Source organism: Lipophrys pholis, assembly GCF_963383615.2.
Source record: "Lipophrys pholis genome assembly, chromosome: 14".
Taxonomy (NCBI): Eukaryota; Metazoa; Chordata; class Actinopteri; order Blenniiformes; family Blenniidae; genus Lipophrys; species Lipophrys pholis.
This window is the reverse complement of record NC_137633.1, coordinates 8,042,687-8,066,267: the sequence shown is the minus strand read 5'-3', so window position 1 is coordinate 8,066,267 and position 23,581 is coordinate 8,042,687. Positions and strand designations below refer to the sequence as shown.

At 41.6% G+C, this 23,581-nt stretch overlaps 1 protein-coding gene across 1 annotated transcript in view; it reads right to left on the bottom strand.

The window, feature by feature from the left end:
* lrfn5a (leucine rich repeat and fibronectin type III domain containing 5a) overlaps window positions 1-5,862 on the bottom strand; it is a 124,459-nt gene extending 118,597 nt beyond the window's left edge. The window contains exon 1 of the mRNA XM_080479742.1: window positions 5,134-5,862. The gene's annotated coding sequence lies outside the window, so the exon portion shown is untranslated. The remainder of the gene's footprint in view (window positions 1-5,133) is intronic.
* Between the last annotated feature and the right edge of the window lie 17,719 nt (window positions 5,863-23,581).

Genomic DNA, 23,581 nt, shown 5'->3' with positions numbered 1-23,581 from the left:
AATCATGTGCTTCATGCAAACACACGCAAGGCAATCAGACAAATGGAGGAAGAGGGGTGGGAAGTCATAAGTCTGTCTGCATCTTGTCACGTTCAAGCACTTATCTGCACTGCACACAGCTCATTATCGCTAGACATGTTTCACAGCTGTCATGTCACACACGCACGCACGCGCACACACACACATGCACACACACACACACAATGGCTGTCGAAAGAAAGAAAGAAAGAAAGAAAGAAAGAAAGAAAGAAAGAAAGAAAGAAAGAAAGAAAGAAAGAAAGAAAGAAAGAAAGAAAGAAAGAAAGAAAAAGAAAGCCTGGCTGCAGTGGCAGTTAAATGGAAAATGAGCTGAAATTACAACCAAATGGCACAGGAAAAACAAGCAACGGCAACAACATACAAATCTGCTCTAATATAATTAAAGACTGTGTAATGGATTTTAAGCAGGAACTTAACTGGAGCTAGCAGTCAGCCAGAGTCTAATCCTGCCTTGGCAGAGAGAGACATTATTTAGAGTGACTTGATGGCACAGAAACACTGGTCTCTGTGTCAGCCAGTCAATAGCTTACTGTTTAAAAAGATTCTCCAAAATGACTTTTTGGTATTCTGGAGGAGAATGGACAGACACTATGTGACACTTGCAAGTGTGTGCTATTTATTATTTCTTTGTAGAGCCTTTAAAAAGCTTGTATTGTCATAACCAGATCAACTGGATGTCAGCCTGCCAAATCACAGCTTGAAGAGAAAGAACAAAAAGCTACTTCCAGTGTTACGTGATGGTTACTATTCCACAAAACTCCTGTTTACTGAAAAAGTGGCTCATTAATCTTGTAGTGGTCATGGTTCACGTTTTTGTCACTTCTGTTTTTTTGTGACTGTCTCTGGTTTCGGTCTCCTTGGCTTCCCCTCCCTGTGTTTGATTGCTGTTCACTGCCCTGATGTTCTTCACCTGAGCATGTGATTGTCTTCACCTGGGGACTTTGGTATTTATTGGCTTTTTCTTGTGTGCTCTGGTAGTCGGGCCGTCTGTGTTTTTGCCTTGGCTGTGCTTCTGTGTTCTTGTGCTCCAGTGTCCCTGTTTCTCTGGCGGATAACGCTCAATGTTTTTTGCCTTTTGGATTTTTAATTCTGGCCTTTTAAAATAATAAAATTATACTCTTTGGTGTCTAGTGTTTTGAGCCTGTTCCCAAGCCAAACCTAACAGTACAAACAATCCTCCTGACTGCAACACTGATTATGTCCAACAGTGAATAACAGGAGCTTTAAACTGTGACAGCTGTGATGTAATGGCAGCTTTAAATAAAAGCTGGTGTCTGCTGCTGTTTGCAAGTTAGTAGTTTATGTCACCCATTTTGTTGATGCGTCTTGTCATTGTCCTTCATTAACAAATCTGTTTATTTCATGAAGCATTCATTTCCGGATAATAGAGCTTCTTGAAATAAACAAGGCATGTTTCTGTGACCTAATGAGTGAGTCAGTCATTTGACTTTCCCATAAAGTACAGCTCAGCCCACGTGTCAATACACCAATACAATTACACAGTCAGGTGCACATTATTAGGAACTGAGGTACAATATTATTAGGCTCCCTTTCAACTTCAGTAACTAGTAAAAATGATTCACTTTCATCTGCAATTGAACTAATCTGGGGATGCTTCCTGTGCGTGCGTGCGTGCATATAATTATCTATGTATGCATGTCTTGTGAAGGCAACATGTCCAATTCACAGCAAGACCACAATAATACATTGAATTATACGGAATGTATGAGTCGGGAAGAGTGAGACAGCAGCTTAGCAGCTCTTCATATGCAGCTCCTATGCACCAACCAACAGAACAAGTATGTCATGGGTGTTTTAACTTTTGTCAAGCAAATTACAGGACACTTCCTGTAATTTGCTTGACAAAAGTTAACAAATGCTTCTTCATGATTCAGAAAAAAAAACCTGTCACAAACAAAATGTTCAACCATAGTTGGTCGTTTTCAATGCCACAATAATGCTAACTACTGAGTTGTCCCAACATCTGTGGTTCATAAAATGCCACTGTAGACCAGAGCAGAATTCATAGAAACTGAATTACATGCAGAATATCCTACATGATGAGACAGAACGCTCTACCAAGCCTTTCTGCTGCTTCAGTTTCAATGTAATGATCGAGCCTTGAATGTGTCACCAGGACAGTTCGTCTGGCAGCTTCCCGTTGAGCTGTCAATCATGTGCCTTTCGGACAGTGGTTGGGGCGAGAGACAGATATAGGGTGAGTGGTTAATCTTTATTCCCTCCCCACGGACTCACTTTTTAAGGATGTGTTGTGCTTGATAATGACACACTCCATCGTGCGTTGCTTCGCTCGGCCACAGAGCCGATCAAGATGTCACAGCGTCAGGCCAGCTCGCTATAAGTCCTGCCTCTCTGCTGCTAATAGGAAATGTACTCTAACATCTGTGGTCTCTCTCTCTCTCTCTCTCTCTCTCTCTATCTCTCTCTTTCTCTCTCTGAGCAGCAGAATAAATTGAATTAGAGCTCCACCACCCACGCTGCAGGATCCTGCAGCCCTCTGTCAGATAGCGAAACACATGGAGGAAAAGCGAGTGGGAAAGTTGCAGGGAGATAAACACAGGGCAAGAAGAAAGACGGGTGTAATAAAACTCTCCTCTTGCCCCTGTGAAGAATAAAGCGCAGACCTTACAGCCTCTTGGCGCTGCTGTGCTCCATCAGGATGTGTCTCAGGGTTTTTCCTTTTTAACTATGAAGGTGACGGAGAGACAAAAGTAATGAGAGAAAGGTAATCAGGGATGTGGGAGAGATGCGTTTCACATGCTGAGAGTCTTAAAAGCTAACCAGACACCTGTCATTACAATAGGTAGTATTTAAAGCACATGTCAAACACCAGCCAGGAGAAGCTGTAGAAAACATACTTTAATTATTTTTATTCTCACCCTCAATACATGTTTCTTACTGTAAAAGCACAACAGCCCAGTCGGGAACTGCAAGCGTGCTGCCATTCATCCCGAACCTAATGGCACGGCAAACAACTCCTCTCAGACGTAAATAGGGAGGCTAAATACAACTAAAATGGACTGAAAATCACCGGTTTCTCCCTCTCGTTCATTCACCCCCCCCCCCCTTTTTTTTTTCCCGAACACTGCCGATGCATTTGCATAATGCCTCCATATCCACGGGCCATTAGCACCAGCATGAGTGGCTCGTGTGCATAAATTTATTGCCTTGATCAATCAATGCAAGCCACTGTACCATTGCAAGCGGCCTGGAATTCCAATCCAGCCAGGGACGGAGCCACAGCCAAGAAAGAGAAAGGGAGTGCACATTTTTCACCTGTTATCATTACACAGCCCTGAAATAAAGAATAATAAACTGCACAGACCATCAGTGGGGAATGGTTGGTTAAAATGAGCTCATTTCTATTGATTTACTGCACATCATAATTAAACAGCCAAGAGGCCCTTAGAAGCTTTAGCAAAGACCTCCAAGTCAAAGGCCAGAAAATCCCACAGTGAACTCGGTGTGATCATCAGAGCAAACTTCATCTCTTTTTTCCTATAATGAGTGTGTTTTTATTGGAGTAAAGAGTATATCCCCTCTTAGATTACATACACACCCCTTGTTGTGATTTATTTATTTTTTTGTGCTTGTGGTTATTCCAATAGCAAACTAGTCGAACCACATACTATTTATATATTTAAAAAATGTTATATTTTCACATTGAAGATGCTGTAAATGGCTGATTCATGGGTGTAATTGCCATTTGTTGAAGGGTGTTATTAGAGGCTTTCACATTGAAAATCAACGATATGCTGGGTCTTTTTAATCAGCCTGCAACTATGGCACCTGCTACACTTTGGCTCTTGCAATGTACTTATTGTATAGTTGGGAGTTGTTGGCATTGCATTACATCCCTTCCACATAGGTTTTCATCACAAATGGCACAATGTCTAAAATACCCGCTCTATGCATTACATCCTCGCCCATAAAGACAAAATGATTCTCAGGCAAGACACAAAGGAGAAGCATGCGTTTAGGGATACGATGGGACTTCTTTTTTTTCTCACACCAGAGGTTCTCTACTGCTAACATGGAGCGAGAAGAGCAAAAGAGTGGGTATGAATGCACAAGACCCTTTTCTTCCTCTCCAATCCATTCCTGTCACGTGCACTTTGTCAATTTTTACATGCAAAATGACATAAAAAGCATTCATGCTGAAATGCACTGCAACGCACAAGGTTTGACAACATTATAAGATTGTCAGATCTGAAATCCAAAATGGACTGGATGCGATCGACTCCCATATCCATTGACTGGGTGTCACATATCCAGTGAGGACAAGGGCGCGCGTGCACGCACACCAATCATCGTTTAGAACTGACAGGTGATGCGCGCGTACAGACGCACACATCCAGACGTCAGGGATGTATAAAGCACCATCATCTTACGCTCGTGCCAACAATCGCAGATACGCGTGATACATTTGAGTGTGAGTGGACACATAACGATCTGTCTTCCACGAAGATGCGTTCGATGCGGTGCGTGGCGCATCAAGTAAAAAAAAGAAAAAAAGAAAAAGAAAGAAAAGGCGTGTGCGCCTTAAAGTTTTTTTTGCTTCTTTCCGATTGAGCTCGCGCGCGCACGCACAGACCGACGCGCACGCGCTGAAGTGGGTGCAGAGCTGCTGCTGAAATGAATGCATGCAGCCTCTACAGAAAGTCTCTGTGCAGCCCGAGTCCGCCGAGCACAGGCGCGTAAAGAGCCTTTCGAACTTACATCAGGCTCAATTTTGACCTTGTAATGTTCTCACTGCTCGATTTGTCTCTTTTCTACCGCGGCACCTTCTCGCTCTTCCAGTCCCCCCCCCTCTTTCTCCACCCTCCCTCCGGTCTCTTTATTTCCCTCCTCCACCCTCACCGCTATCAAAATACACTCTGCCTGTCCCCCCTCGCCCCGCTTTAGCACCCAGACCATCCGTCTCGGGGAGGGAATCTAGAAATAACTCCTTATTCAACAACAGCCCTGCTCTTCCACCAGAGAAATAAATGTTAAAATAGATCCTTGAGTAGAAAGAACAAGCGGCCTACCCTGCGAGTAAAAAACAAAGGAATAAAAGAGATTAAACTTTACCTCTGTGGATACGTTCCTTCAGCTCACTGAGTGTCAGGGCGCAATTATCTCTCCAAATCCCATCGTTACAATGATGGTGCCGATTGTAGTTGTAACTCCACACAAATAGACTCCAGAGGAGAGCTTATGCCCCATATATGTGCGCGCTTTTCGAGGTAAATGTGTGTAAATTTCCTTTGGGTGGCTGTAAATTCCGTTTGGGTATTTTTCTTTCCTTTTTCTATAGTTCAATCCTGCCTTCCACAGGGGTGCGTCCGTTTTGCATTCTTACAGCGCCCGACGACTACATCCTGCTCCTTTTCTCCCTCCTCTCTCTTTCTCGCTCTCCCCGGTCTTCTCTCCCGGTCTCATCCCTCCATCCGCGGGGTGAAAGAAGAATACCATCCGAGAAACGAGCTGGAATGGTTCTAGCCCACCTTTCGTCTGGCACACCGCCACCTCCTCCTCAGTATCCTCCTTTTCTTTTTCCCGTCTTCCTTCCCCCTTCTTCCAGGTGGTGCAGGTGAAACGGGAAGAATTCCGAGAGAAAGAATCCCAGGTAAAAGGGTGGAAGAGTCCGATTACTCCATTTTTTTGGATAAATCCCTTGTTTTCTTTTCTTTTCTTTTTATTGCATTTTCTCGCACTCTTATAAAATCCACAAGCGACCCTTCCCTGGCTTGTTGGACAGTTTCTGGAGAAGGGATTTTTTTTTTCCCCCACTCCTCTCTCACCCTCTCTCTGTCTGCCTCCTAGCCTTTGCGCATGTTGCTCACCCTGTTAACTCTGTGCGTCTCCTCTGCGGTCTGGAGTTTAAAAAAAAAAGAGAGAGAGAAAGAGAGAGAGAGCGAGAGAATTCCAAATACACAGTAAGCCGGAGCCAGAAAATAATAGATTGTTTTTTGTTTTGTTTTAGTATCAAAAAGGCTGAATACGGTCCCTGTAAAGCCGTTGTCCGGTCAGTGTCACACCAAAAGCTTAACGCGCCGGTCCCGCTGATCCTCGCTGCTCCGCGCAGGTCGGTCGCTTCTCCCGCACCGTTAATCCGCGCAGCGCGGTGGGCAAGGCGAGCGTCAGGTTTACCAACACGCAAGGACCCGGCTTCCTGCTGTGCCTTTCAGAATAACAGCCCTTCATTTGGCACCGCTTCACTAATCTATAAGCAGCTTCTTTGCACAACAGATGTGTCTGTCGTCTCTGACATTTATGCCCTGAAACGAGTTCTGAAACATAGTATAGGCCAGTGTGCCTCAATCCTGCTCCCTCAGGCACCCCGAATTCCTTGCGTGCTCTAGATTCCTCCAACACAAAATGATTTCTACAATAATGAGTCAACCTCTCAAAAGGCGTGGCTCCATTAAAGAAGCAGGGAGATATCTAGGACAGTGGTACTTAAAGAGCAGGATTCAGAAGCACTACGCTTAAAATTCAAACAAACGTAAAACTTTACATAGTCGTATCTAGGGACGCGCCGATACCGGTATCTGGTCCGATACTGCACAGTGTAGCTACTCGTACTTGTGACAGCTCTCCCGATACAACCCAGCGAGTATCACCTGCTCCATCAGCAATGGGGAGGACGAGCGACGTCCGCATACTGGAGATTCTTTAATAATAATGACCATGACAAAACATAAGGCGGGCTGTAGATAATGATTTGCCAAAATATCAAGAGGAGGTGAAAGATAGTTCATACAAAACCAGCAACTTAATCAGCAGAGACATTTGGACCAGCAGAGTTTGCCCGATGTTGCTCATTAGTTTTAGCTGCTCGGCACGTTGCTCCGAGCTGTGCCATATGCCGGTCTCCAGTCTCCAGTACGCACAGTGCAGTGCGTAGATAGATGCTTCACACCCTCCAATGAGCAATATTGGTTCTTAGGCTGTTGAAGGTGCACGTAGGGTCCAAGCAGTTGGCATATGGAATAGTTCCCTGGCTTTTATTGTGAAGTAGAAATGGACAGATTGCCTGACTGAGTTTTGACTGAAAATTTCTCGCTTGATGTCTCAAAAGCTGCTGCATGAAAGTTATTCTACCAAAATCTCTTTTTTATTAGTTTTTTTTTTTGTTGTTTTTTTTTTGATGCAGATTGAAAGCCAATCCGAGATCAAATCTTACTGACAAACATACGTCCCGGACCTGATTTCTTCATTTCTTTCACTCAGGTGGAGTGAATGATTTCCTCCACCTACTCCTCCTCCTCCTTTCCTCGTCGGTCATTCTGCACATCAAGCACGGGAGAAATGGAAGAGAAGGTGCGACTGCCATCCTCCACTGCCCCACGTGGAACCCTACAGAAGAGTGAAATCCAATATATCTATCACCCTCCACGAGATTACATTTTCTCAGCCTTCCATCCCTCTTCTCTCCAGCCATTTCTCAGTTTGAAAAAACGTGTCAGAGAATGAGAAAGAGATGCATGATCCAGTACATGCATTTCACTTCAATCCATGACATTCATGCAAAAAAAAAAAAAAAAAAAAAAAAGAAGATTCAGAATGCCGAACGTAGATTTAGTCTTTCAACCTACATCACAGTCAGATATATTGTTTGTCTGCATGTTGTTCCTCTTCTACAGCTTCCTTCTAAAATCCAAACGTATACATTTCAAGCCAAATCCCCTGTGGGTGTGAATGTGAGTGTGTGTGTCTGTCAGTGATGGACTGGCGACCTGTCCAGGGTATTCGATTCACATATCGGTCCAGTTTACACGACAGTGTTTTCAAGTAGAAATTGATGAATTTCACTGCCTCCTGTGTGTCTGTTTACACAACGCCGGTGCTCGGAACCGCTGAAACATTTTGAAAAGGCCTCTCAAGGTGAAACTTTTTGTATTTAAATACTGTTGATCTACATTTTTACTTTGAAAGGGCACAGAGGGCCCAGGGTTTGTTGTAAATCAAGTACAGACTGATGAAAGGGTGGAAGTGTGCAGTGGACCTGTATTATTACCTCTCAGAAACTCTGCTGCTCTATAAAGCTCCGTTGATGACGAATTATTTTACTAACTTATTGTTATTGAGCTTACTTAGCTGGAAGATGCTTCTTGAGCTTTTTTTTTTTTTTCATCCACTCTTTTCTTGAGCTCTTTGACCTGTGGCACTGCAATCAAATTCAAAACGGCCGAAGCGACTAAACTTATTGTACTGTGAATAATTAATAATCCATCCTGTTTTTACAAATCACATAATATAGGTCTGAGCGGGGCTGCACAGGAGTGTAGTGGTTCGCACTTTGGTCTAGAGAAAGCCATGAGGTCTGTTCACAGGTCCCATGTTCTTCTGCATGCACGAGTTTTCCGGTTTCCACCCACAATCCAAAAACATGGAGTCTAGTAAATTGATGAATGGACACTGTCCAAACCTTTTTGGACCAGTGGTTGTTTGGAGTCAATTCATTTTTTTGTTGTTGTACCCGTCACCTTTGTTGTGGCCACAAGAGGTGATCTCTTGAAAAAAAAATGAACTTGAAGTCTCTCCAACATTTACTGAGACGTGCAATGTCCATTTCTTTCCCCGCATCAACTGTTTGGAACTGATTTCTTTGACAGGCCTTTCCCTATTGACGCCCATGTTCTGCTAGATTTGCATTTAATATGCGCCTGTGCTCAAGTGGGTGTAAAGGTGAAGACGTATGGTAAATGGAATATGTTTTTACATCCTGCAATAGATTTTCCTCACCATATGGAGAGATGACCGTAAGACCCGGTCGGTCTTGATCTTTTGTTCCAGTTTTTCAAAGCCCCAAATTCATTAGTTGTTGCTCTACAGCTGGCATTAATCTCATCTGTACACACATGGCGATTTACCAATTCCTTCCTCAACAGGTCCCAGTTTTCGTTCGGTGTTTGCTTTTTATTTTGTGTTTGTGTTATTTTTTCTCGCTGCAATGGTTTTCATCTTCATTTGGCAGCATGGCAGCAGGTACGCCACTAAGCTGCCAGAGCTGCATTGTATTTCACAACAGTCTTGTTGTGTTTCCTCTTCTGCCTCTGACTTTCCTTTTGATTTAACTCTTCCTCTGTGAACTCCAGTTCAAATAAAATCAGCAGACCATTAAAGATTTGCAGCCATCGTCATTAGGCTCCGTGGGGGTATTTTGCCACTGCCGCCCATCTTTATAAAGCAGCCACATGGGTAATACAGCAGGTTGAAACAAGCTGGGATTATCATTTAAAGGGGAGAATGGTCATATTATAAGTGGGTTAGCTGCATGCTATACTTTGCTAAAAGGGTCATTATATTTGTACAGTGAAATCACTTGCCTCAGCAGACCGATACAGATATTCATGGTTAAGTGAACTGCTAATGGCATTACATTGCACTATATATGTTCTGGTTCAATAATAGTTCATGTCCACTGTACAACAGAAAGGGTTGTTGCATGAGTTCAACAAGCAAATTCAAGATTGAACCAAATCTGTCTCTTTATGTTGTTAACTCAAGCAGCATATCCTCTCTATAGAATGTAGCTTGGCTTAAGCTGAGGTTTTACATCGAGCTGTTACCTGAGGGCCACCGAATGACTTATCAGGACAATAAACCTACCAAATCTAACCTTCAGGTTACTACTGCTGCCAATCGGTTTATTGATCGGCTCTTAACGGCTGTTAGGCTCATTGAGATATTGTCAGGTGGCTGATGGGATAGCTCTTCACTGGAATGACTTTTCATCCGCTGGCCAGGCACTCATAAAATGGAGGGCATCGACAATCGGTTTACCATTTAAAGTCATCAGACTGTCGACTTACAAATATAGAGTAGATTGTATGTACCTGTAGTTCTTCCTCCATCCAGTGCTGCCATCAATTCTGAAATCTCTTTTCGTGGTGGTTAAACACTTTTTACAAATGCAATAAATTCTATTTTCGACTTAACTGCCATACCCGTTGCGCTAAGTGATCTGCTAACAGGCTGTTCCTTCAAGATTACATACCTGCCGTCTGTCTTCACTACTCCTTTCCATCTTCATCTGCGCACTAAAAGCTACACAGTCAACCTTGGTCATCTGTTTTCTGCTACTACCCACCAAAACGTGGTCTACTTCCCCACTAACCCGGATTCCTCTGAGATCTGAAATATGTCGCTCTCAACATACCACACCACCGAGAGTGTGGCAGAAAGTAGTCTGAGTAGCCCTAATGACGGTATTGTTATACACACTGTATAAGCTGCAGTAAGCGCTGCAGTACACGCCAATGTTTATGGAGGTATTGATAACTAAGAAATTCAAATAAATAAATAGATAAATAGGACAGACGATAAAAAAAAAAAAGCGATTGTGCACAAAACACATTTGTACAAGCCGTTATAAAGTATCGTTGGTGAGGATGAAAAAAAAAAAAACTATCCCCGTGGGTTAGGTATAAACTGATCTGTGCATTACTTGCAAGAAACAACTAAGCTGATGAAAGTTTAGCGTTTTGAATTGATTTCCATCCAGCTACCCACCCAGTGAGCTGAAAGCTGTTAACTGGCCAAACCCTGTTGTTTGTTATTGCGCAAAGGCACTAAAACCTGTACTTCACCAAATCAATGCTTTTTGAATTTTCAATAAACAGAAAATATGTGGATCAATGTCAGCAGTTACTTGAATGTTCTCCTCATAAAAATGGGAAGGCTCCAGTAAAAACAGTTCTATTGTATTTCCAGAGGAATTGCCTCTTTCTGGATGCACTACACTACAGCAAATTATAATGCACTTTCACTCTATTTTGAAATCTTGTGGGGGGCTTTTATCAGTCCCAAACATATTTGGCTGTCCAGAGTTGTGCCAGAGGTTAAGATTCATGGGGACCTATAGTGGCCTCTAGTGTAAGTAAATAAACAGTCCCTGTCACCGGGCTAATTAGGGTGAAACATGGGACGACGTAGAGAATCACTATCTGGAAAGCTGGTGTGAGCCAGACGTGTGAAACAAAAACCACAATCGTCTTTTTTTCTCTTATCAGTGAAAGCTTTTCCTTACTAAGAACTTCTAATGCCTAAACAACTTAACGTTGTTAACCCAGTTTAGAGCTACTGTGTTGCACTGTCCCAACACAGCGGAAGGTTACTGATTCATACCCAATACTTTCTGTGTAAAGTCTACATGTTCTCCTTTGGCCCGTGTGAGTTTACTCAGCTTCTTTTCACAATGTAAAGTGAATCCAAGTTTCCTGGATATGGTAACTTTAGTATCCACCTGTCGACTGCTTTCTGTAGGTTAAGTAGGAATCGACCATCGACATAAATCAGACTGGCACCAATCAAAAGTATCAGCAATGGTAATTTTGTTAGGTCAACTGGGTATTTTCAAACTAAAGCAGTTGTCATTCGTCTGTTGAGTCCCAGACAGAATCTGCAAACAGGACTGAATACATGTATGATTATCGGTATGTTCTGGTCAAAGACATCTGTGGTGAATTCATTGACAATTTTTCGCACAAATCTTGTGAGATTACACTGATTACACATCAGTTACACAACTGATACTCAATAGTTTGCTTGGATGGCAAGTGAGGAAAGTCGTGTTTTTCTGTGAAGATTCCCGAACAATTGACTGCTGTAATTGTTATTTTGATAGCCGTTACATGCCACGAACGGAAGATGGCTGTGTAGGTAATAGAGGGAACGGAAAAAGATCTCGATTGAAGCACTAAGTCACTGCTGAGTGCATACTTTCCTGACCACTCATCTGTACGCAAAAGGATTGCAGCCAATATGACCTGCTGCCGTCTGCAATAGCTATAACAGTTAATCAATAGGTTGATCCACAGTGACAGAAGGCCAGATCTAGAGGAGCTTATGTTGATACTGACAGCGCCTTTGTGCTTCTATCCTCAGATTTTGCTTCATCTGATAGGGGATGACACCAACATGATCGGAATGTAGTCTGACTTTGGTCTGGCACGTAAATTTTAATGATTACCTCCCCGAAGTGTTCCTCAAGCATATGTCCTGCAATGGCAGCAGAAAGAATCAGCAAACGGTGCTTCCCACACAGCCTTACAGTAGCCCAAACCTTATCTCAAATTGCTTGCTAGATGTTGACCACTCTGATCACTGATCCAAGTCTCAGCGAGCGGATTTTCTATCCAGCCATCCAATTATTTCAGTCTTACCACTGTTTCCAACACGGTCCCCAGATGATCAGACAATCAATGCCCTGATCAGCACCAGTGGAAGCCTTCACTTTTACTGGCTTAGAATGTCAGGAGCATCGGTCAGTGGCCGCTTGTGACACTTTGCTTGTTAAGGACAATCCCCTTGTTATAAATTCTATAAACTCAAGGTGAGGGTGTTTTTTTTTTTTTCTCTCTCTCTCTTTTTTGAAACAAAAAATAGACATAAGGTTCAAAGAGGTTCCTGTTTCCACCGCAGCTGTTGAAGGAAAATGGGTTTTGGGAACATGTTCTGAAAGTCAACTGTTGGTCTCACATATTCCCCAAGAACTGTATGTATGACTGATTTGTTGATGATCAATATATTACAAATGAACTCATAGATTTTCATTCCAATCGTGATCAGGAGCTTCACTCACCAGAGTCCAGGTTAATAGGGGAACATCACAGTTCACTATGTGAGTGTTCACAGCCACTCACAACTATTGTTTTGTATTACAGCTGAACGTTCAACGATTGCACACAAGGTCAATACAGTTTTTTGTCTATATTTTAATTACTTTGCCCATAAAACTTGGCCTGACTATAAGAACTTTTTTAATGAGTCAGAAAAGGTGAGGGCGTCTTGTAATCAGAGTAAAAGGAGGATGAAACATCCACTCTTTGTCGTCTTGTCTTTTAATATTTTGAGCATGTCTGAAATGAAGTAAAAAAAAATGGAAATGAAAAATTAATTGTGAACAAACAATCTCTTACACTTTTCATTGCATAAAGTAAAACTATCCTGAGAAGTGGTGCATAAGTAGCTCAAATTAATCAGCTACACAATTACTGGTGGTCATATTAAGTTGATGCTGATCAATGCTGCCAAATCTTATAATAACTGTCAAGCTGCAAAAAAAATATGCTGTCACTGAGTGCAAAGTAAGAATATGGAGAGCTCAAAAAGCAATCAAAGGAGACAGTACTGTGGACTTCAACTGTGTTTACAGACATAGATAGTAGAGAGAATTATTACTGAACGCATGGAAAGGCTCGAGAGCTCAACGTCCCTGACACTGGGTTTGAAGCCAGTCTGGGCTGGTGTAGAAGATTGAAGGTGTAACACGCTGTTTCCAGAGACGTACAACTGTAGTCCAGCTTGAACTCAGACGGCTGTCTTTTCACCATTATGTCATCAGTCTGAGGAAAAAGCACCCAGACCCCAAAAACTGACAGGAAAAGCCGATCAAACGCTGGCATTTTTGTTTGTCTGTTTTTTTTAACATGCCAACGTTTGTCACTTAAAAAAAAAAAGAAAAATGGACAGATCAGTGATAGTGAGCTCCAGTGGGAATGAAAAGACTCGGTCTCTGTCATGCTGCATGTGTCACTGACTGAACTAAACTTCCTCTGTACGTTGTCCTGAAAAACAAAACTGCTCTGAAATAGACCGGCAGGAATTTATCACTTTTGTTCCCTGTTGATTAACAACCCATGAAAACCAGAGAGGGATTTAAAAACAAAACAAAAAAAACGGCATATTATTGACACAGAGAGCAGCCTAATGAGTCATCCCTCATTGGCCCCTTTTGATCGAGTGAATGAGAGTTTACACTCATGAAAACCACCAAGCTCCTCAAACAAGAGATGATTTCGGCATGTTGGTTGTTGAAATGCCAGCAGAGACAACCAGACAAATGTTAGTGGAGAAAGGCAGAACTTTCAACTCAGGCCGCCGTTTACACAACGACATTTCAAGTGCAGAATAACTATTTACTACTTCCGTGGTGTGCGAGCACAGTAGCAGGGCTTCTGCCGTCTACAAGGAGACGGGCCCCGTGCGTTTTCAGAACGAGGCGACTTCGCCCATTTCCACGGCAAAGGAGTCGGAGCATTTTCGAAAAGTTCCACCTTTGGAGTCGTTTTCAGTGGCTCTGAGCACCGCTGCCTAAACTGACAAGTAAAACACAACAAAGGTTTTGCGTTTTCACTTGAAATCATTGCCTTGTAAAGCCGAGCGGTCAGTTTCCCTGGAGTTACAGTGATATTACACGATTTCCATTTGGTCACCTTGGCAAGTTTAGCCTATTTAGTGTGAGTGCGCTCGATTTACCAGTAATTCAAATGGACCAATGAAAACAGTTTCACTGGTCCACTGTGACCTGTTCAGCAATTGCGTTGGTCTGATGTGACAAGGCTAAATGTATTGGCGGCATGAAGCTCATTAACCTGTAAAAATCCATAAATTAGTCATGTCATTGTTTAAGCTGCAGGGTTCAAAGCGTGTGAAAAAAGAAGTGGCTTATATTCCAGAAATTACGGTACTGCAGTTTTGAGGAATTACAGAGCTTTTACATGATCGTAGGGCACTTCTGCTTATTGGAGAGTCACATCCAGGTAGATACCCTATATATAATCGTTTACACTTTGGGCTTCCAATTAATGTCTGTGAAACTGTGTTACTAATGAAACTTTGTTTATCTGCTGACAGAACAGGCAGAATGGGAAGTTATGTACTTGGGTCATTAGCTTTTGCCAAATCTCCACAATGTAATTAAAACAAATGCATAGCAACAACGAACATGATTATATTGTTGAAATCAGAGTGGGGTGCTGTAATTCCAATTGTATTAGAAACTGGAGCCTGTGACCAAGAGGAGCCAGGACAAGCCAGCTTTAGTACAAACGTTAGGACTGATGCCAGCAAAGAGGGATTAATAACAACAGGAAAGTACAGTGAAATGAAAGCCTTATCTGTTTGGCGGCAAGAGTATGAGTACGAGGGGAAAGGCCTGCACCGGTGAGGCATTTGAACACTAAACTTGGCCTTTTATAGTGTCGAGTCATTTCTGGTGCATGAAGCATCTACGGATACAGTATGAGGTTCATTAGCGGACAAGGTCTTGACAGCTCTGACACAGTCAGCTTTGTTCTGGAATAATAAGGCTGAAAACACTTTTTTCTATACGACAGCTTAAACACACGCACACGCACACGCACACGCACACGCACACGCACACGCACACGCACACGCACACACACACACACACACACACACACACACACACACACACACACACACACACACACACACACACACAAATACACACAGAGCTGTGTTCTAATAATTTTAGGGAACATATGTACAACTTGCCAAACCCTCAACTTAGTTCAACTTTAAAATGTGTCTTCACCTAAAACAATAGTGAGAAACACACAATAGCACGCAAATTATATGATACCACATGTTTGTGGAACAATGTATTGACTCATTCTGAACTCAAGCATTACTACATGCTCTTTACCCAACCTTAACAACCCCCCCCCCCCCCCCCCCAACATCTGCGTAATCTACACAACCCATGCATACATGTACTAATAGATTCTCCAGACAAGCAGCATTGTTTGTTATATTTATGTTGCTTTGAGACTCAATGACCCTAGAACCAATGCTTGCGCGTGTCGCGTGACCATGCAAGCACTTTCCTTCGGCCGATACGTGTTCGTTTCATGCTGCTTCTTACTCTCCGACTAACAATGTTATCTACGCTGACTCAGATAAGGTTTCTCTGAGTGCGTGGATGCACGTTTGTGAGGGAGAGGACGCATGTGTGTATACTGGCACACAGATAAGTCTCGACTGCATGCCTTAAATCCATGCAGCATCCAGCAAGACAAGGCCACAATCGCTCTGAAAACATCTTTCAATTGTTTACACCTCAGCATGACCAAATACAACTTGTGTGCTCGTATGTTTGGGAGAGAACCCTTAATAACAGTTGCATCACTATCTATGTTCACATGCATGCTTGCGCCATCTCATTTTTGTAAGCATGTGTCGACGCCTTTGCCTTTTCATATTGAGGGTGCATTTCCGTGATGTGTCAGATGCGCACACGTGTGTGTGTGTGTGTGTGCACCCCGACAGATAAGCCGCCCTGCAAGCCTCTTACTCGTTCAGCACTGAACAACAAGGCTGGCATCACTAATAAACCCAGCGTCTAAAGCTCTGATATGAGCGGCAAATTTAGGAGCTTTCAAAGAGGCTGGGCACACGGGCCAAGCTCCAAAACATCTGCTGCTCCAGAGACACAAAAACAAGGTAACATGGAAGAGGAAGAACATCAGTAAAGGCTGTTTAATGCTTGACGCAAGGGCGTGACGTGCAGAACTTAGACGTGCGGAATCAGCATGAGAGAACGTGTGCGCTATTTATACTACACGCGGCTCCCGCTCCCAAACTGCAGGGGGCAGTGCATCGCAAGCACATTTCCATCCGCAGTAACAAATAGAGCAGAAGAAGTAGACTTCTTCTCTTCGACACCAGCAGGTGATCCTGCAAGTGGAGAGCGGAGTGGAGCATGCGACTATTGATTCGAATGAAATATTCCCTCATTTGAAGTCTGACAATGAAGCAAATTGGCATCGATGAGTAAAATACTGTGTTTACATTGTATCAGTTTCTCAATGTGTGTACACATAAACACAGCTTTAAACAGGAAGGTCTGAATGTCTTCACATTTCAAAACTGTCAAAAATAACACAGAGCAACACACAGCATACTTGTAATGATGCTCTTCGGTTGATTATATGTAAAACACTGCTAGTTTGAAGCTCAAGCTGTGTTACATTAGTTAGACTCATGTACATATTACTACTACCAGTGCTCATTCCGCCATTGAAAACATGTGATTGAGGTTAACCTGTGGCTCCAAATTGTCTTTAAGTGTAAATGTGTCTTTGCATTTTTCCTGTAATAGACTTGTGACCTTTACTGGGTGTTCCTTCTCTTTGCTCATTGTTAACCCTGAATAAGATAAAACTCTACAGAAGAAGGATGGATGGGCAGAGATATATTGCAGGTTAGTAGTTTAGATAGACTTTGAGGGAACCTCCGGGTTAGAAACATGTAATAGTTTCAAAAAAAAAAAAAAAGGTGAGAGAATGAATGTGACACTTTCTGAAAATTTTGTTGACGAGAAAAAAAAGAAAAACTGCCAACTTGAGTCGTTCTTTCAGGCGCTGTCCATCAATGTACGCCGATGAAATGATCTGACTGACTTATTAGTTAGCTACTTGAGTTTTCTAACTCGCATTTATATTGTCAGCATGCATCATTGGCAATGTGTCTAATTTTTTCGCCTGGAAAACGTGATTCATTGCAAACTGCCTGTTACAAAACCTCGATGTACAGATTGGATGAGGTTCACTGCCACAGAAGTAAAAAAAACGAGTGCCACTGTGTTGATAGGCAGTTCCATTGGGAAAACGCATTTTGCTGAGAGGACTGGAAATATCCTTAAACGGAAGCATGTGTTTAAAGAATTTCAGTCTGGGTTTAGTCATTAGTCATCACAATGACTATCAATGTCAAGTGACTCGGAATCAATAGCCATGGATTCAATCATTGAACGATATTGGTGGGTTTTTTTGTTTTGTTTTGTTTAAATGTGGGGTAATTGACTTAATCAGGCAATGTTGTGGCGTTATCGACTCTGTGATACAAACACATTCAAAAACATATACAGCTCATTGACTGGAAGCACATGGCTCTCTTCTCGAATACATTCTGCTCTTCCCTAAACTGACCAACAGTAATAACAAATCAATAACCACTGTCGACTTTGTGTGTTTTCTGGGATAAAATGGCTCAATCATGGAAATCAAACAAGCAAATTGTCTCTTTATTGTTTTGTTTCGCTTTTCGAATGGAAAAATACAAACGTGTGCATTACAATCAGCATGTTGTCAGTGTGAAAACAGACTTTCCTCTGCTGGGTATCTGATTAAATCCTCCCCCCTTTGCTAAACTCTTCTTGTAAACGTTAGCGAGAGCCCAACACACAATAGCACACGCACAAAGGAAGATCAATCCTTATGCTTTGGTCTCCCTGTTTGCTCTTACCGTGTATTGTCCCTCCATTGTTTGATGTAACAAAGATATCCAATACCGGTATGCTGCTTAGAGATAACAGCCCAACCTTCCTTTACAATCACTGACCAAACATCTCAGATTTAACAGCATGACGACGATTTGAATGAAACGTCTTTGAATATTGATGGGTGGTGCTGCAGTGCTTAGTACTTTCAACTCGTAGCAATTCGGGCTTTGGTTTATCCTTTGGATTTTAAATGTTTTCTTTTTGTTTAGTTTTTTTCCTGTGTTCCTTTATGTGAGGTAATGTCCCTCCACAGTCCAAACACATACGTACATGTTGGTTGAATTGACGAGTAGAGTCACCTTGAAAAGACTCCTGCCCAATAATATTTGTAAAAAAAATTTTTACAGTTGGCCACAACTGTGTACACAGGAAATCAAAAATCAAAAGGAAAGCAATTACCTAAGTAGTTGCAACTGAGAGATAAACACCTGGGCTGATAAACACATTTGCACCACAAAAACTTTTTGTGGCACATTTGAAAACATTGAGATTTATGCATGGGTAAAGTACTGGACAGTTTTATTGCATGGAAGTATTCAAAACCGACACTTTCTCTCTATTGTATAATGAGACTATTTCAAAATATGTCCATTAAAAAGTAATTTTGAGTTTGAGTTGAGTTTTTCCTTCAGAATTATACTAAAGTTGAAATACAGAGGATGTTGCTTTAAGGGCGTAGCAACATCATTGCAGATTCAAATCCAGACCGCTTGCGTGTGAGCTTAATTGGTAAACCTAAACTACCCGGAAGTGTGTTTCTGTTTGACTGTCTTTGCCCTGTGATGAAGATGGATAGATGTTGCTTTAACACTACTCTCACAATTACAATTGTTTCAAAATGTTATTAAGTAAGTGTAACACCTCACTATACACAGACAGTGGAAAACTTATCTTCCTACCTGCTTATCATTGTACATTTGAAAAGGAGGAACCTACAGGGCCAAGGCACCATACATTCCACCATACAAAAAACCTTGTTCTCTCGCGCATGAATGCATCCATATGTCATTCTTTTCATTTGTGACAGTTCTGGGCACATTATCAAAGCATGAGGTTTCCTATCCATGTTTCCACAGGCTGGTCTGTATCACTCGTGGGCATCCTCGTGTGCTCCCTCTTCATGAAAGTCTTTACATGTCTGCTGTAATGGCAAAAGCTGGGGACTGTAAGAAGCCGCAGCAATACTGGAAATGTTGTACAGTACACTGGTTCAGGGTGCCAACACCATGGCATTGATGTTTTTGTACTGAAGAAAGCTGCAATGAAAATTTGTTTGACAGGCTGTTGTAACCCCATTAAAGCTAAACCCGGGGTCCTCCCTCACAGTGGTTGACTTCGTGGGGATGTCCCGGGTCTATTTTTCTTTTGACGGCTGTAGTACAGAGAAATGTATTCATATAGAAAGAATGTCTTATTTCTTTATGTCTGAAAGGACTCCTGAAGCCCATTGTCAAGTTGCTGAATCGCTGGGAGAATAAAAAAAAAAAAAAAAAAGAAGAAAAAAGCCTTGTACTGTGCCTATCTGACAAAGGTTCTTGTTATGGCTACTCTTTTGTGTCAAAACTCTATATTAAGAGTCGCCATTTGAGGAGATTTTCGACTCGCAGAAAGTAAAAAGCACTCGCGAAGAGATTTTCCAGGCTTCAAATAAAAGATGAACAATTTATTTAAACAAACAAAAAAATACTCTCCGTGGTTGACTTTCTTAATTAACACAAACACTTAACATGGATTAGAGTTTTTACAGGCCTCTACCTGTGCCTGTCACTCCTCCCACACTCACAGCTGCACCTCCTCCTGATTATAAGGAGGAGGGCCTGACTAGGAGGAGGAGAGATCTTCACAATTCGAATCATCAATTAAACTACAAAATCAAGAATACTTCAAATAATATCTCTTATCATTATGTAAATGTATAGCAATTTCACAAAGAAAACTTATAGACACAATTGGCGCCAACAGTTCTTGGAATATGATTTAAAAAGAAAGTTTGATGTGCAAACTCATAACGAATTCAGTGACGTGACCAGATCATGAGTTTCCTCAAATAGGCCTTTGTGAAAATGAAACAAAGAGTTGACTCGATGTCAGCAAAAAAAAAAGTGTAAATCATCGCGGGAGAGACATTAATATGCACTGTTAGTTTTAGTGCTTTTTATCGAGACATTTCAGAACATTACCCTCAAGATGACTAAAGTCCCACACACAGTTCTACAATCATGAATCTATGAATGATGAATTAGGAAAAAAACAACAACAATAAAACAATTAATCTGGTAAATGTTAAGCTTTTCAAAAACAAAAATGTTAACCCTATTACAGTACTTAATAGATAGGTTCCAGGTTTGCCACAGTAGAGCATCCTCTGGGAACCACAAGCATGTTTTATTCTTACTTCATAACTATTTAACATCCAATGACCAACAAGACTAAGAGACAAAAGTTGAAGATGTCATTGTCATTTTGTTTTTCAATGCCTAAATTTTGCATGAAAACACAGTACAGTGGTTTGGTATTGCCTGCAAATTTCATTTATTTTAAATATGAAAAAGCATCGTAAACGCATGAAATGTTTTATCAAAAAACAAGTGTCTGTCAGACTTCTGTCATAACTTTATTTACTGGATCGCTTGGTGGAAAGTAACTAAATATACTTTAAAATGGACTTTCTGTTGGTTGTCACAGTTTCTGAGGGGAAGCTGTAGTGAGAGAAAAAGCAATGTCATCAGCCACATTTGTGCAACTGCCACTAAAAATGATTTAAATAAGTTTCTCCTTCCCCTATTGTCTCTTAACTTCTCATACGGTTCTCTCTATGTGGTGCAAATACCACTTGTTCTGGTAATGATTTCCTCTCAAAAGTAACTGTCTTACCAAAGGGCTATTCTGACAGTGAGTTATGGTCCTTTTGTTCTTCTCCATCCGTTTGTCATGATGGCAGCTGAGACTCTTGAGTTTGGTCTTTTCTCCCTATAAAAAGGGTTCTCTTTTATTTTTATTAAGATTAAAGAGCAAACATTGGCACAAAAAGCCAGATGGCTGTTTCTTCTGGGGAGGAGTCATATGATTCATATAGTCTCTACCATGTCGCCTTAATGAATGAATGAATGAATATAGAACCGATTTTGTCAACGATCGTTAACAAAGTGTCCTGAATAATTAAATGTACTTTCACACTTCCTTGATTTAGTTCAACTACAACAAACTCTGCTGTCATTGCAGAATTAGAGCAACCGGTTTGTTGAAGCGCAAACACTCTCTTCCAAAACCTGTTTTAAACGATCAGGCCATTTGGAAAGCAGGTCTCGCTATGTTTCGGGAACAAACTCAACAGGATCAAACAAGAATCGGTGCAAAACTGAAAGTCGTCACCCATTTCTTTCAAGCCTAATCCGCATCGGGTTGTGGTTCGGTGAGCAAAGAGAAACATTCCACATCTAAACAACTTTCTCCAGTAAAAACCGCAAAGGACCCGTTCACATGACAAAGTGAAAACAAAAAAACAAATGCCATTGCCTTGTCGGGGTTTGTTTACACAACAATGGTTCTCGGAGGAAATGCAACTTTTTTGAAAACGGGTCCCGAGGTGGAGCTTTTAAAAAAACGCTCCAATCCTACCTCGGAGTAAACGGGGGGAAGAGGAACTTTTCAGAAATGTTGCTACTGCACATGTGTACCATGGCCGGAGTAAATGATTCTTCTGCACATGCACAAGTAGATTGGCGATAACAACAATGGCGGCCTCATGACTCCCATTCCACGTTCTCCTGGAACCTGGAAGCTTTATAGCTGAGACTCACCTGGAATAGCAATTTAAACACGTGTGGTTTTATTCCAAAAACAGCGCCAACTTGTGGCCTGGCATGCTAACTACATCAGTTTCAGCAATTGTGCCGTTTCTGTAAAGACAGACATCATTTTCAGACAGTTGCAGTGTGAAAACAGAAAGTTTCCGAAATGAAAATGCAAAAACAATGTGTTTTCACTTAAAACCATGTCGAGTAAATCGGGACACAAAAGCCAAATGAAAACCCCCAAGAGTGTGGAAGGTTCGTCTTCTTTTTTGGGGCGCAAACTGCATTAGGCACCCCCCCAGTTCTGCTTTACATCCTAAAATCTTTTTATAGTTCGTTTTGACACGTGGAAATCTAATTTTGACAACGTCAGAGCAGGGAAAGCGTGGAGTCCCCCTTAAGTTTAGTGTCGCTCCCATGTGTTGCTCTGTCTTTCATTGGTCTGACAACTCGTGACTTCAATCTGCACTTTGTCACTTCAACTTGCCTGCGGTCCCTCACACAAACAACGTTCTGCTCTGTGGCGCCAGTGTAAACCGGCTACGAAGCAGCTCTGCAAAGTCAATACATGACGGTCGGGTTTCACTTAAGCTTCTCAAGTGAGCTTCTCGCCCCGCCACTGTTATCATAACACCGGGCGGATGAACGTTATCTGCTGCTGGATACATGAGGCAGTGATTAAAGGTCTGTCTATATTCATAAGTGAACTGGCAGGCCAGGGAGAGGGAGCAGGGTCATTACAGGATGAGAGATAGTAAAATTAAACCAGAAGAACTTTTTTCTTTTAATCTCTCTCCTGCTCAACACTTCTTTCTCAACTTTTCTTTTTTTTCTTATTTGCGTCTCTTTTTTCCTTTGATGTAAAAGTAGAAGCCAGTATTCTTCTCCGACGCTGATTTCGCGAAACGTGGGGGGCAACAAAAAGATGGTGAATTTGCACGACAGGAGAGTTGGTGAGGTTTCACACATTTTTTGAAAGCCCCCTTTTCAATAACTTTCTTTTTTTAGGCAAACGTGACACATGTATCCACGTTACAGTCTCGATTTACAATGTCATGTCTTATTCCCAAACTTTCAGCTTTTCAACAATTAGTCAGCATTGATAGTTCAAAATTTAGTCGCGTCACAATTAGTTTAACCATCATAGTTCATATTCCTAAGATGCAAATGTTTAGAGTTGATTAAGTCTGCTTGAACAATAGATTAACTGGACATATGTCAAATAATTTATTTTCTCCAAAATCGATCTGATATTTTTGATTCTGTTTGAGAACAAAATCTTTACATTAAGATTTTCACTGCAGATTCTAAAAGGAGTAAAACTATTAATGACCAAATGCTAAAAATGTCACTGATGAATGACCTGGCACCAAGGTACTCTTATATATTTCTTTAAATGAATGTATTTATTGATTGTTTATTGATTTTGGTGACACAGCTTGAAACCTTCCTGAGAAAATAACACTGTTGGAACCAACTACATGTCCTGCAGTGCAGCCACTGATGTGTGAACCCCCACTTAGGTATACAGCACCGGGGGAAACTGACTTAACCAGTGGATTATTTTAATCCTATTCACCTTCAGACTACATGTGGTCTGAGAGCTAAACTTATCAAATTAAAATTATTTAATTGTAGTGTTGCTGTG